This window comes from Etheostoma spectabile, unplaced genomic scaffold (genome assembly GCF_008692095.1).
Source record: "Etheostoma spectabile isolate EspeVRDwgs_2016 unplaced genomic scaffold, UIUC_Espe_1.0 scaffold00002014, whole genome shotgun sequence".
In the NCBI taxonomy this organism is placed as follows: Eukaryota; Metazoa; Chordata; class Actinopteri; order Perciformes; family Percidae; genus Etheostoma; species Etheostoma spectabile.
The window spans coordinates 45,679-61,832 of NW_022602840.1; the positions used below are offsets into that span (position 1 = coordinate 45,679).

The 16,154-nt window shown below is 41.5% G+C and overlaps 2 non-coding genes across 2 annotated transcripts; one reads left to right on the top strand and one right to left on the bottom strand.

The window, feature by feature from the left end:
• Nucleotides 1–4,471: 4,471 nt before the first annotated feature.
• trnal-cag (transfer RNA leucine (anticodon CAG)) lies at nucleotides 4,472–4,554 on the bottom strand. Its single transcript has one exon. It is a non-coding gene; the product is annotated as a tRNA-Leu (tRNA).
• Nucleotides 4,555–7,338: 2,784 nt separating this feature from the next.
• trnae-cuc (transfer RNA glutamic acid (anticodon CUC)) lies at nucleotides 7,339–7,410 on the top strand. Its single transcript has one exon. It is a non-coding gene; the product is annotated as a tRNA-Glu (tRNA).
• Nucleotides 7,411–16,154: the final 8,744 nt, after the last annotated feature.

Below are 16,154 nucleotides of genomic sequence, written 5' to 3' on the forward strand. Positions count from 1 at the left end.
TTACTTACTCTATTTGTCAAGAAGTAACCAGAAAGGTTACTTGCCCAACCTGGTTTAATACAATATTAGATCTCTGTTATGGTACAAATAAGGCAGTATATCAATCAATCAAGCTTCCTCCATAAGGATCCACAGACTGAGGCAGTCTACTACAATTTGCACTTTCTACTCCTTACATTTTACAAAATTGGCTTGTTACTTTAGTTTTGTACTAAAAGTCGTATATCAGGTGTGATTGTGAGAGAAAAGAGCAAGAGACTAGTTGTCCGGAGGATAATCAACTGAGATTGTGTGCGTCTTTGAGAACTGTAAGTCCTAGAACTGATGTTGTCAGTTCATTTAAGCCTGTTGTTGTATTGGTCTGTAGTTCTGGCAAATTTAAAAGTTAGCTTGTTTGTGTTCTTCACTTGTTAACTAGGTTACACCTGTTAGCTAGCTTACACCTGCCTGATTCGATATAATGGCCATTGTTAAATGTCCTTGCTCATTAAGATAATGTAATTGATATTGGGTTTATTGTTATTATTTACTAGCATATATGATTCCTATGCCTTGTGTATGGTAGCCTTTACAATGTTATGTATTTCTTTTATTACCACAGCCATAGCAGAGCCCCCCCCCCCATGTATATCCTGATGCTTGATTGTAATAATGCTTCAACAAAGAGAAGTTGTCTCTGTTCATGTTTTAACAGACAGCCATAAAGCAAATGCTTCTGGCTTAAAGATTGACCGCTCACAAACCCTCAGACAGGCGCAGTCTCTGTGGCGCAATAGGTCAGCGTAGTCGGCTGTTAACCGAAAGGATGGCGGCTCAAGTCCATCCAGGGACGATTGTTGTTTAAATAACCTGGAGAGAGCCAACTCTGGGACTTATCCTTCTGCAGAAGACCATAGAGCAGCCCAAAGATAACCCACGTGGCCTTATGTCTGGTAATATTAACAAACGTAATGTTAGTCACGGTCCCTGTGTGTGTCATGTGGAGAGCTGTTATATTATACTATCACTTTTTACTGACAAAATCAAGTCTTTGTTTTGGTAAAAATATTTTGTATCAAATTCTTCCTGTTGTCAAATGAGATCGGAAAACTGAATCGGGCAGTGGAGCCATGAAAAGACCCCATGACAATCTACCTGACCATAGTCAAGTCAGTGACAAATCCAAGCTGCATTTCCTCTTTCAAACTCCATTTCTTTTTTACCAATATTAAATTTCTAATTTTGACAAAAGTAGTCTGTCGTCCAATAGATGGTGGAAACTAGGCTTATCTGCTGTCACTTTTGACCAAAAAATTCAAGTTCCAATGTTGGTAAAATGTTTTGCTTCAAAAGTAGTCTTTCGTCCAATATAATCAGAAAGCTCAATCTGGCAGTGGAGCCATAAAAACACCACATGCCAAACAAACTTCTTAACAGTTGGCTTTCGAGTCACTGACTGGTCACATTTACTTGATGGGAAATTGCTAATAAGTTATATTTACGTGGCTCGTTGGTCTAGGGGTATGATTCTCGCTTTGGGTGCGGGAGGTCCTGGCTTCAACTCCCGGACGATCCCGGAAGCTAGGTGTTCCAACCCTAATCTGTACTTTAAAATCCAGTTTATTGTTAAATTAACCCAGATTAGGAGCCAGCACAATTGTAGTACAGCATGTTGGCAATTTTCATATCCTGCTTCAACTGCACGCAATAGAAAAACACTGTGAAAAGATATGAGGAACAATGAGCAGGACATGACTCTCCTTGTTCATTGGTCTAGGTTTATGATTCTCGCTTAGGGTGCTTTAGGTCCTGGATGAGACTACTTTGCATATTAGTAGAGGAATGAATTGAATAATCTGGTTTAGTTATTGAATATGATGGAAAAGAGTGTCACGCGCGAGGCAAATTTATCACAATACTACTATCACTTCTTAGTGGCAAAATCAAGTTGCTTTCCAGCCGCTGCATTTATCAATGTACGATCATTCTTACACTCTGATTGGTGTGATACGAACGTTTCATGAATATCACGTAAAGCCTGTCGTAAAAGGATTTCTGCGCTCATATCTACCCCAGCTCTTTTTTTTGTTTCATGTTATGTCCCGGCAAGAAGTATTATGCTTTTGGGTCCTCTGTCCATCTCTACATGAGAATCAGAAATTCTTTATTGATCCCTGAAGGTAAACTCTAGAAATAAACTTCTCCTTCATGCCAGATTTGAACCAAAGACCTAAGGACTTCAGCTCTATGCCTCTACAGGCCTCTGCTCTACCAACTGAGCTATCGAAGGGAGCTAGCACACATACACACACTTCCCATTCTTGTGAATGTGATAACACAGGACCCCCCCCCCCCCCCCCCATAGGTGCTTTCAGTGATAGAGCGCACTTTCAGTCTCAATGCCCAGATGTATTACAATATTGGAAGTGAACATTGGATTACCCAGCCATGGTGGTATAGTGGTGAGCATAGCTGCCTTCTAAGCAGTTGACCTGGGTTTGATTCCCAGCCATTACAGTAGCTTTCTTTGAGTGATGTTAATTTCTTTTTTTTAACAAGAAGTCAGCAGAAAGGTTACTTGCCCAACCTGGTTTGATAAAACATTAGATCTCTTTGGGCTGCACAATTATGGCCAAAGCTATAATCACAATTGTTTGTTGTTGTTTCACCAACTGTTGAACCTCAAGTTAACAAGGAAGAATCTCAGCAAGGGTATTGATGGATGATTCTAGTTACTTCACCAAGTTCAGCCCAAATGATACAGTTGTAAGACATCACATTGGTTGGCTTCCTTGCTATGTAACATATGCAACTGGCAGTGGTGGGATTTGAACACACGTCTCCAGAGAGAGTCTTAATCGGCTAAATAGGCGGCTGTGGCTCAGTGGTAGAGCGGTTGCCTGCCAATTGGAAGGTTGGTGGTTCGATCCCAGCCCCTGCAGTCATTGTCGAAGTGTCCTTTGGCAAGACATTGAACCCCGAGTTTCCCCCGGTGCTGCGCATTGGAGTGTGAATGTTTATCTGATGAGCAGGTGGCACCTTGTACGACAGTCCCGGCCACAGTGTGTGAATGGTGAATGTTTCCTGTAGATGTAAAAGTGCTTTGAACTGTTGTTAAGACTGGAAAAGCGCTATATAAATACAGCACATTTACATTTAATCCAGCGCTTTAGACCACTCGGCCACACTACCTGCATGTATCAGCTCTCCACATCGTGACATACACCGGCATCGTAACTAATGGTATGCTTGTTAATGTTATTGGGGGAAAAAAAGCTTTGCAAGGAAAAAGCCAATACTTTATTAAAAACTGCCAATATTTTATTAAAATTTTTATCACACTTTGTCATTTTTCTCTGGCATTTTTTCATGACTGTTTATACTTTTCTTTTGCTTGTATCTGTCTTTTATTGTCTGTAAGTGTAAGACTTCAGGTTGTGTATGAAACTCCGGGAAAAACACACCTTAAAGCCCAACACTGGTCTGCCCCAGTGCATCAATGTCAAATGTTAAACAAGATGCACTAATTGTTTGCTTTTTTTCTATATTTCAGGAACTTAAGTGCACCTTCACCATCTATGTAATCCCTTGGGAAGATTCACGAGTCCTTTCTCAAAAGGAATGTAAAGTCAACCACTGATTCTGACTGACGTTGTAAATAAACTCATTGAACTGGGTTTCTGTGCCAATATTTATTAAAATGGACCACTAGGGAACCAGGGATGTCATTGGCTCACAGATATGCCATTCCTGAGATGAGTCACATTATTCCAGTGAGTGACTAGGGAAGCTTGTCTGTGCTGTAAAGCTCAGCTTGTGTCACACACGGCCGCTAAATGGAGACGAGACTACACCTCCACTCTGCAACCACAGTTCTAGGGACTCTGCATTGAGGCAAGCTTCTTAGAGATTCAACTACCCAGACAAGAAATGCACATTTGTATACATTTTGCTGTTGAAAGGTTAGATTTCAACTCTGTGGGATTAAAACACATGACTAAATATTCTCAATATTTAGTTAGCTGTTAATGCCCCACCTGGTGGGCATGGTGTGATTTCCAAAGCACGACTGCACGCTGGAGTCTGGCTGTTGCTAACATGCCAACGGGGGCTCCCGCTACAATTGCTGGAAGGTTTGCTGTAACACTCTGCTTGTGTCAGACACATGGCTGCTAAATGGAGATATTGAAGGCACACATTAACAATGAAGCAACAATTACTGGCCAACTTAAATCATTTAGTTAGCTAAGCTCAGAGGATGTGGGAAAAAGCAAGTCAAAAACAGGTTTTAAAGGACTTGCCACAGACAGTGAATACAGCAGTAGATATGTCTACTGTGTACAAACACATAACTTTACTGTTGACAAAGATGCTCACAAAACACTTTACTTGCATTGCGATTTTTGCGCACGTTCATTTCCTCTTAAATACAAAGAACAAAGTTACTTTCTCCCAATATGTCTCCACATTAGTTCCAGATGAAAACACTAGTTGTCAGAAGTGGGATTTGAACCCACGCCTCCAGTGGAGACTGCGACCTGAACGCAGCGCCTTGGACCGCTCGGCCATCCTGACTGATCCAACAGATGCTCAGTAGGACCTGTCTCGAAAATTATAATATAGTAAATTAAACATGTCATTTTATAGTAGGTTCTCAGTCATCCATGTCATAGTTAACAAGGGAAGGTTTCTCAGCTGTCAGTCCAAATATATGGAGAAATGGAGACATGGAAGAAAGTCACCAGGGTGGCAATGTGCTTGACAATGGCAATACATTGCGTGGAATGTGAAGAGAATGTCCAATACAGGCCAAATCCTATGGTGGGAATCAAGATCCACCAATGTTGCTGTCCACAATGTCCACCTGAATCCAGAAATGTCCCTGCCAGATGGGAAATAGACTGACAATTGGGTCAACATTGTGCAATTATCTTCAAAATGTCCAACTGAGTCCACAGATATACCTGCCAGATGGGAAATAAACTGATAACTGTCTTCATTGTCTAAACGTGTCAAATATTGCCGTACAATGCCCACATTGAGTCCAGATGTGTCGTTTTGGTTCCTGATCCATGCTATTACCCCAAAAGTGCACAACTAGGCCGAGGGCAACTAGACTTGGTAAAATGGCTTCCGCAGAAGTTTTGTCTCTCATCCGAGAGACTTCTTTAGTTGTTTTTTTTACACAGAAAGGGTTGGACACAGGGCCCACTCCCCCACCCATATCTGACAGTTGAAAGCTGTGGGGAAAGGGGGGTTCCAAAGCTAATAGACCATTCAACAAGCAATTCTGATGCACTATACTGGCCCATTCAGGATGAGCACTGTATACTCTGACTGCAGCAACACAAGTTCAAATTTCAGTGATCTTTTTCACCTGTGCTGTGGCTTAAAAACAGGTTCCACTGAGATTTGAACTCAGATCGCTGGAACCTACTATATCATGACATGTTTATTTACTATATTATAATTTTTTAGACAGGTCCTACTGAACATCTGTTGGATCAGTCAGGATGGCCGAGCGGTCCAAGGCGCTGCGTTCAGGTCGCAGTCTCTACTGGAGGCGTGTGTTCAAATCCCACTTCTGACAACTAGTGTTTTCATCTGGAACAAATGTCTGAGACATGATATTGGGAATAAAGTACTTAAAAGTTCTTTGTATTTAAGAGGACATGAAGTTGGGAAAGAAACACAATTGCAAGTTAAGCTTTTTTGTCAGCATCTTTATTGTCAACAGATGTAAAGTTACCATGTGTTTGTACACAGTAGACATATCTTCTGCTGTATTCACTGTCTGTGCCAAGTCCTTTAAAACCTGTTCTTGACTTGCTTTTTCCCACATCCTCTGAACGCTTCGCTAACTAAAGGACTTAAGTTGGCCAGTAATTGTTGCTTTTTCATCTTTGTTGTGATTGTTTTGTGGCTTCAATATCACACATGTGGATATTGTAAAAGAAACTGCCTAGCAAACACTTCCAACACTTTCAAAGGTTCCATGGTGTAATGGTTAGCACTCTGGACTCTGAATCCAGCGATCTGAGTTCAAATCTGGGTGCAACCTGTTTTTAAGTTGTATGTCTGCATTAGCTTAAGTTAGGTGTAATGTCTTGTTTGTGTTGTAGTATCTAAAGAGATTTGTGGTGTAGTATGGAACCATTGTCCTGTCTTTTATGTATTATGAAACTTATTGCCGCCTGTCTTGGCAGGACTCCCTGGAAGAAGAGTTACTGTAGCTCAATGGGATTGTTCCTGGTTAAATAAAGGTTAAATAAAAATAAAATGAATCTGTAATATGTCCAAACATTCCTCTCTTCATTACCGATATACTGGAAGTCGGCCATGTTTAATTGGATGCTCTCCAGTTATTGTTGTTTGGTAGATTAACATTATATTTTCCTACTTTAGGGACTTTTCATTTCATATTCTTTGTCTGACATTTTCTATTCCCTGTTTGTATTTTCTGTGACTGCATGTGGTTTTAAATCTGTTGGAGTTTCTTCAGACTAAAGCAAAGACACTGATGATGTCATCCAAAAGACACATAAAGGACAGCAACCTGTTTCCAGAGGACACTAAAGAATGACGGAGCAGCAGGAAACAGAGCAGCTCAAATAGCAAACAGCTGATTTATTCATCTGACTCGTAGAATAACGCCAATGATTGACTTGTTTTAAATGTCTGGGAATGTGGAACAGCTCCATGCTGACTACCTGAAATAAAACAAGGCCACATGCTGATTATTGGGGACTTGATTTGATGGATTTATTCGTCCTGTTGTGTCTCTGTTTAAACTCCTAATTTAAAGGTAAAGTCAGCGTCCACTAAAGGTTGTGTTGTTGCTGCTGACAGACTCAGATTATTATTCTAAGTGTGTAACAACATTATGGGATGGATCCCTACAGAGATAGACCTTTTAGTTAAAGAGGAACATCCTTTTAGTTTAGATCCTTTAGTTTCCAACCAGACCAGAGTGGTGATTGTAGGAACAGTGGAAAGATGAACCAAGACGGCTTTTCATATATATATTTTCTTATTCTGCTGACTATAGTTGTGTTTGTTATTAACAGAAATCAACCTGTCAACAGTTCTATTCGTCATAAAGTTCCGACGTTAAGTTTTTTACTGCCAGTTCAAAATGGAGCTGAACACGGAGGAGGATTCCTCCCTAACGGCCGCTCTGCTCTGCTCCGTGCCCCCGCTGTCCGGTAATAGTTAAAGCAGATAAAAACCTAAAGAACACTCAAAAGCTTCAAGATAAAACTTACTTAAGCAGTTTCTACATTCACGTTTAAGTGAAGGCCTGTTTCCAGCCAGACTATGAATTGATTCATGAAATTACTATTATTACCATGTTTTCGGTCCCATATGGTCTAGTGGTTAGGATTCCTAGTTCTCACCCAGGTGGCCCGGGTTCAACTCCCGGTATGGGAATTGGTATTTAGCTGGTAAGTAAGTAAGTAAGTAAGCTTTATTTATATAGCACCTTTCACAGACAAGAAGGGTCACAAAGTGCTTTACAGTAAAAAACAAAATAAAACAGCAACACATAATATACTAAGCCATATTGCTAGTTAAAAGCTTGTCTAAAAAGATGTGTCTTGAGGTGTTTTTTAAAAGATTCCACAGAATCCAAGGCTCTTAAGGCTAAGGGAAGAGAGTTCCAGAGCCTTGGAGCCGCCACAGAAAAGGCTCGGTCACCCCTGGTTTTAAAACGTGTTCTGGGGACAGTTAAAAGGTCTTGGTCTGAAGACCTTAGAGAACGACCAGAAGTGTAAGCGTGCAGTAGATCCTGGATGTAAGCAGGGGCTTGTCCATGCAAGGCTCTATAAGTAGTGATTAAAATTTTAAAATGCACTCTAAAACCGATTGGTAGCCAATGAAGAGCCTTAAGCACCGGAGTAATATGTGATCTCCTGCTGGTCTTAGACAGAAGTCTTGCTGCTGCATTCTGAACAACTTGCAATTTATCCATTGATGCTTTGTTTAAGCAAGTGTACAGTACATTACAATAATCCAAACGGGAAGAAATAAAAGCATGAACAAGCATCTCCAGCTCTTTTTGAGAGACCACAGAACGGATCTTAGAAATGTTCCTGAGATGGAAAAAACAGGAACGAACCACGGATTTCACATGACTATTAAAACACATAGATTTGTCAAAAATGACACCCAGATTTCGCACAACATTACAATCAGAGAGTGATAATGCCCCAATGGCCTGCCTAATCTTAGGGGTAATGCTGTCTGGGGCAAAGATCATCACCTCAGTTTTTTCTGAGTTTAATTGCAGGAAATTGTCCGCCATCCATTTGTTAATGGAGGCTAAACAAGTGTGCAACATTGACAGTTTGTCTAGCCTATCAGGGCTAAAAGATAAATACAGTTGGATGTCATCAGCATAACAATGGTAAGATATTTCGTCAAAACCACCAATAATCTTTCCAAGAGGAAGCAAGTACAGACTAAACAACAGGGGGCCAAGCACAGAACCTTGGGGCACACCACAAGACAGAGGAGCAGAGTCCGACTTGTATGTTCCTATGGACACAGCAAAGGTCCTGTCTGAAAGATAGGAAGAGAACCAGTCCAGGGCTGATCCAGTGATGCCTACAGCACTTTTCAGTCTATCAATCAGAGTGCAGTGGTCAACAGTATCAAATGCTGCACTGAGATCTAGTAGGACCAGGACAGAACATTTACCCCCATCAGCTGCCATCAAAATGTCATTGGAGACTTTAAGAAGGGTAGTCTCAGTAGAATGATTTTTACGAAAGCCAGACTGATACTTATCAAAAATATTATGAGCAACCAAAACATTATTTAGTTGGTTTGCAACCACCTTTTCTAAAAGTTTTGAAATAAAAGGCAATTTCGAGATAGGCCTGTAGTTTTTGAACAAAGTTGCATCTAAGTTGCTCTTTTTTAAAATAGGCTGCACAAGAGCATGCTTAAAACAGCCAGGGACCTGACCCAGCTGAAGAGATAAATTTAAAATTGAAACCAAACATGGGCCAAGAAGATGTAAGGTTTTTAAAAGCAAAGATGTGGGAACAATATCAACAGGGCTTTGGGAGGGTTTCATCGAGCCCACAAGCTTAATGACGTCGTTCAGGGAAATGGGGCAGAAGGAGTCCAGAATTGAGGGTCTCTGATGAGTAGCTATAGGTGAGGTTGCTGATGGTACAATGCTTGCCCGGACAGCTCTGACCTTGTCCACAAAATAAGACAAAAAATGGTTGCAGTCAACATTTGAGAACACAGGGACAATACATTCAGGAGGGGAAACAATATTATTAATAGTGTCAAACAGAGCTTTAGGATTGTTTTTACAGGTAGATATCAGATTAGTAAAATAGCAGGTTCTAGCATCCTTGATCGCTTCATTCAGTTCTACTAAGAGCCCTTTAAGATGCAGACGATGGACTTGGAGTTGAGTCGCTTTCCATAAACGCTCAGTTCTCCGACAGACACGCCTCAGGCTACGAATGGCGTCATTCAACCATGGGGATGAATTAAATGAGGGAATTTCTCTAATGTTAAAGGGTGCAATTTTGTCCAACAGCAGGGTGCAATGATCATTAAAAGCCTGAACACATGCGTCCACGTCAACAGAAATAGAAACAGAGTTTAAGTCAAAAGCGGCTGAAAATTTTTCAACAGTAAGCTGGTTAATCGAACGTGAGCAGGACGCCCGTTTAACAGGCAGAGGATCCTCATTATGAGCAAGATCAAATAGGATGCATTTGTGATCACTAACAAATACATCTTCAATGCAGACATTATTAATGTTCATATCATGAGAAAAAACAAGGTCAAGCGTATGCCCCTTGCTGTGCGTAGGACCAGAGACATGCTGATTAAAATTAAAAGATTCAGAGATATTACAAATTCAGAAGCGTTTTGGCAAGTGACATCATCCACATGAATATTAAAGTCACCAACAATAATCACTTTGTCCAGCTTAATAATGGATGATAAAAAGTCAGAAAAATCAGTAAGAAAGGGGGCCACCGGCCCAGGTGGCCGGTAAATTAAAATGCAATAAAATGTATTTAAACGACCAACTTTAGTAATCTGTAGTTCGAAGGAAGGGTACGTGCCAGCGCTCATTGATTGACAGATAAAATGCTTTTTAAAAACCACAGCAAGACCACCACCACGGCCCGTGAGTCTTGGTGTGCTGATAAAAGTACAATCCACAGGACAGAGCTCATTCAGGTGAACGTACTCAAGTTCCCGTTGCCATGTCTCCGTGAGCAACATGAAGTCCATGTTTTTGGAAGAAAATAAATCACCGAGCAAAAGAGACTTGTTAGCAATTGAACGGGCATTTATGAGACCCATCCTGAGCGGTGCAGGAGCAGCTGATGAAGGGAAAAAGGCTCGCGACAGCGACCTCAGATGCGCACAACACACACCGCGACCAGCGGTAGGTTTTCTCCAGGGAACTGGGACCAGAGCCCCGGGAACAGCGGGGAAGACGGAACGAAGACAGGAAGGTCTGGAGTCACAGTCAAAGACCCCCAGCTTCAGGAGTTTTTTCCGATGAACCTGCCAACCTGCCCTTTTCCCCCGCTTTCTCTGCCGTTTCTTCTTAGGACGTATCAGGCCCTCTCCATGTCGCATACCAGTTGCAGGCGGACACACGAACGGGGCTGCAAACTCACCTGTACCACACCAGGTACATCCGTCACCGCACTCTCCCATGGAGGATCGGATCAGCAGCAAAGTTTGGCGATCGTACACCCACGCCGTTGACACAATATTTGTTGACAAACTTAGTAGCAATATAGCGCAGGAAACAAACAAAACGAGTCGGGACGAGCAACCAGCCGCAGCGGCAAAGCCAAACACAGGCGCCATTGCAGTGACGTCGAAGTTGTGGCCGAGCACTGAGCCTTGAAGGTTGGCAGCAAGATCAGTAAAATCTTTCATTGGTTGTGTATTAAATGAGAGCTGTAGTTACGTATTTTCCCTGTGCCCTGATATGCATGACTTAAAAACTAGTTCATGTAATGCAAATAAAAAGAGATAATATACGTCTCCATAATCAGACTTTAAAAAAATATAACTGGACATGGTTGTGGTGAAAACCTGAATTCTGACTGACGGACTGGACTTCTTGCTGTGTTTTATCAACAAGTGATGTATGTATTTCTGTGCCCTGTTCCTGTCATATCTATGGATGTATTCATAAAATCACTGTTATTATTCAACGTGTCAGTCCCATATAGTCTAGCAGTCTGGATTCTGCCTAAATAACCTTTACACACATTATTAAGGAGTCCTCTAGAGACTACAATCAGTAGATCTGAGAAAGCTTTCAATTAATTTGATTTTAAATTCATTCGGCCTAAGTGATGTCCAAAAGGTCTTGGTTGCTGCTCCTAAAGACTTCTAATAGTAAGGAAAACCCTGGTTTTCACCCAGGTGGCCCTGGTTCAACTCCCGGTATGGGAATTGGTATTTAGCTGGTGAAAGTCTGCAGAAAGATCTGTATGATCTCTGACATTGGTCCTGTATATAAATCAGAGCTGTAGTTACGTATGTAAAAAGGCAAAAAAGTGGAAGATTAACTCAAGAACACTTTGCAATCCGTCTCGTAATCACCATAAAAATTAGGAATCACATCACATTGCCTTCACATCCCCTGCAATGTATTGCCATTGTCAAGCACATTGCCACCCTGGTGACTTTCTTCCATGTCTCCATGTCTCCATATATTTGGGCTGACAGTTGAGAAACCTTCCCTTGTTAAGTATGACATGGATGACTGAGAACCTTCTATATCATGACATGTTTAATTCATTATATTATAATTTTTGAGACCGGTCCTACTAAGCCTCTGTTGGATCAGTCAGGATGGCCGATATGCAAGCTGAGGCAGGAGCAAGCAGCAAGACGTCTGCACAGTAAGAAGCAGGAAGCAAGTCAGTATTCAATTGGATTATTAATACCAGACACGGGCAAAGTGCAAATCGTAGTGTGCTGACTGTGTCTGTGGATTCTCTTGGAGGCAGCTTAATTGATTGATATGCTGCCTTGTTTGTACAATAACAGAGATCTAATGTTTTATCAAATCGGGTTGGGCAAGTAACCTTTTGGCTGACTTCTTGACAAATAAAGCAAGTAACATCACTCAAGAAAGCTGCAATTGCTGGAAATCCAACCCAGGGCAACTGCTTAGAAGGCAGCTATGCCCACCACTATACCACCATTGCTGGACATTACAACGCTCACTGCAAGTTTTGTAACACATCTGATGAACTCACTACCAAGACAACCCCACAGAGAAGCACTTATGAACACAATAATCATCAGTGTCTCCATTTGAGATGACCTGAATGTGATTACAATGACATCTTTGTAACACATTTAGGCATTTAGACTGAAATTAAATGTTATGAGATGCATTGGTGGAGACAGGTGGCTTCCAGTACCTATGAGATAATACAATATTGTTCATGAAGACACAACTGTGATTTAGTATAATGTGATGTGTCATTGGTTTGCTACCATCTTCTGTGTTGTGATATAAAAGCAGTGGAAGTGGTTCCTTACACAGATTTGCCATCTTAAATACTGAATGCAACAATTTCCACTCAACTCCACCTTCTTTTTGATCACGTTTCAGTGGTCTTGTCTATTGTAAGTAATGAATGGCTTCATGAATAGACAACCATCATCCTAATGTATGCCATTAACAGTCTATGAGTGGTCAATTAGAGTCCAATGACTTTCTTTGGGGCAACTCCTTTTTCCTCCAGATAGAGCTCATTCAGCAATAGAAAGTACCAGTTAGTACTGAATATCTATTCCAAAACTCCCATTCTTTTATGTATTTAGCTAGCGGTGGACAACTGCTGAAATGTACTTGCTCTGCATGTGTTAGTGTCTGATGATGAACTCACAATTAAGACAACCCCAAAGAGAAGCACTTATGAACACAATAATCATCAGTGTCTCCATTTGAGGTGATCTGAATTAGGGATGAGCCGAGTATCCGGCTGAAACGAGTATCCGGTACGGATAAAGCACTTTTGCCGAGTACAAGTATTATCCGAGTAATGCGAGTCAATAGGCTCGTTCGAGATGAACTGCGCCTCGCCTGTTAAGTGGACGAGAGCAGGCGGCAGCAGCGGGGGCGGTGACAAAAAGCTGCGGTGAAGTCGGACAGTTTCCAGCCGATTCCAGCCGCCTTCAGGCTGGACAGGAAGTGACAAAAACACTGTGGTGCGATTCCGATTTAATAAAATATAATCAGACCCACATACCAGCTGGTACACAGTCTCCAGTTGTTTTGATTATGACAGAGTAGGTCTCAGAATGCTCTACATTAAATCTGTTGCTGATTTTAATTAACAACACACTGTAGATGATCCGTGATCTGAACAGATTTAGTCTCTCTGACTTCTAAACGTAACTATCAGCCACACAACATGTGTTCTGGACAGAATAAGTCTTTAAATCAGACAAATAGCATTTAAAATCCCTCCGATTCAAAAACAATAAAAAGTTTATATAAAACGTCATCATGTTGTAAACCAATCAGGTGTTAAATCAGCTGAGAAGCCGGCGTTTCCCAGCATGCTCTGGGTCCGCCTGGCTCTTGCAGTCGGTGAAAAGCAACTGCGCCGCCTGCGTCTCAGAACTGCGTCCGCCTTGCTCTCGTTAGATTTCCGTTGCCCACGTGTGCGTGACGTCAGAGCAAGTCGTGATCAAGTCGGACACAAATCTAACCGGCATGCAACGGGCGCCGATCGCCGGTGATCGATTCTGCGCAGCCCTGGCTCATCTCGAACGAGCCTACTATCCGTACTCGGATTGAATGAAAGTCTCCATTGACTGTGTCTCCGTTCTGTGATAGGCTCGTCACAGTGCCAGTCACAACGCCTCTCCCTTACACTATTCTATGATAGGCTAGTCCCAGCGCCCCTCCCTACTCACACAGATTTCTTGTGTTGCTGTGTGCAACTCCGCTCACACGCACTCAGGACACAGAGAGGTAAACAGCTCTCTCCGTATCTCTCAGATCCCGCAGGGCTTTCCCGTTAACATTTAGGGTTTCTTCAGCTTCAGGTTTGTTTTATACTTCGGTTTGAACTAGTACCTAGCAACCAGGAGACTTCTGGTAACCGTGGGGTTTGTTTAGACATAGTGTTGGTAGAATGGGACTCGCGTTGCATCTCTGCCGTCAGAGTTTTTTTTTTTTTTTAAACTGCCTGCTGCTCTAACCAGTTTTTTGTGTCTGAAACTTTCTTGCTGTGTTTTATAAAAAAAAATAAAAGGCAGTTGCGGTATAAATGAATAATATTACAAATTAAGTTACACACACAAACACATTCCAACCCCCTGCCCCCCCTCTCTTTGTTTCTCTCTCTCTCTCTCTCTGTATCTTTTACTCACTCACAGACACACACACTCACAATTGAGTGTGTGTGTCTGTGTGTGTGAAAATAAAAAAGAACCAAAAATAAATAAATGATCAAACTGATCATAGAAAAATTAAAAGTTAAAAAAAAAGTTATATTATTGAGTATGAAAACTCTTGTTCATTACATTTTACTTAATAATTGCAAGCACATTGTTGTATTTATTGTTGCAAAACTTGTTATATACTGTAGGCCTATATAGTTTGTTTGTTACCATGACAACACCAATGACACTCAATGCTGATGCTGTCATGGAAAAAGTTTTCTAATCAGCAATAAATATAACAATTTCTGATCAACCCATAACTAACTAAATCTGACCACTTCCGGTTTAGGCCCCGCCCAGTCCGAGTACGGATCCGGATACAGATAATCCATGTGGTAAACAGATACAGATACAGATAAGGCTGTACTCGCTCATCCCTAATAATTATATTATATTATAATTATACCTCCCAGTCAGGATGAGAAAATAAAAGAAATCGGCCTCTGAGAAGGACTGGTTCATAAATGTTAATAACTAGAAGCCGTCTGTTTCTTCTATATGTTAAGATGAAATATATTGCCTTTTTGGGCCCAAGCTTTAATTTCAAGCATGACACCAAGAGCTTTTTGAGTCATTCTGTTTTCTATTTCATATACACATGCACAGACAGGTTAATGAACGTGAGGGTTCGACTTATCGGAGGACAAAAAGACCTCCAGAGTAGACATATGTGATGGTTGGTGGGGACAGCCATCAGAGACAATGGCAGCAGTAAATGGGTCAGGTGGGGCGCCTGGTAAGCTCACTTGGTAGAGCAGGAGCCCGTATATAGAGGTTTACGCCTCAACACAGCGGCCGCCGGTTTGACTCTGACCTGCGGCCCTTTGTTGCACGTCAGTCCCCTTCTCTCTCCCCTTTCATCTCTAAGCTGTCATATACAAACAAAGGCCTAAAATGCCCACAGAAATAATCTTTATAACAAAGAATGTGTTTTATATTAAATATTAAATAATCTGCAGAACCACTGTATGTGTATGATATGGTTCCCTGAATTTAAAGGAGAATATCGGCCAATTTTTATGTTAATCTTGATCGCTATAAATATGCAACTACTTTTGATTGAAAACCCCCCGACCTGAATCGGTACAGGCAATGCTGAGTAGCTGCAGCTACGTGTGCAAGCTTCCACTGAGCTAAAACGGCAGTTAACAGGGCAGGTTTTAGAGTTCCTTTGTGCCTCTTAACAGACACACAATGCAATAAATATGTCTGTGCAACATGGACAGGGCCCTTACGTAACATCAAGATGTGTCAGACGTTGTTTAGAACACCTACCCTTAATCTTGCCGGTGGGTAGCTTGCTTGCCTGGTTAGCTGCTAGAGCTAGCTAGCTGTTAGCTGATTGATAAGTGTGTTCAGCCAGGCTTTTGTGAAAATCATAACGCAGCAGTTCCGTGTATATTTGTAGCTCATCCATTATGTGTGGGATTGATCTTTGTGTAGTGATTGAACCAGGTAAGTTTCAAGAACAAACCGGAGCAGGAGGCCACGTACAAAATAGAAATGTAATTTATTCACAGTTTGCATAGATTAAAAACACTAGTAAAAAACAGCAAACAGCGCCAGCATGAACACGTTGGAGACTTTAAACAAAGAGAAAGACCTAAAGTGCAATGGCACCGGCGCAATTACTTGATATAAATAGCAAAATTCCACTAGAATAATTTAGAGGCTGTTAATATGCGTTAGGACCCAAT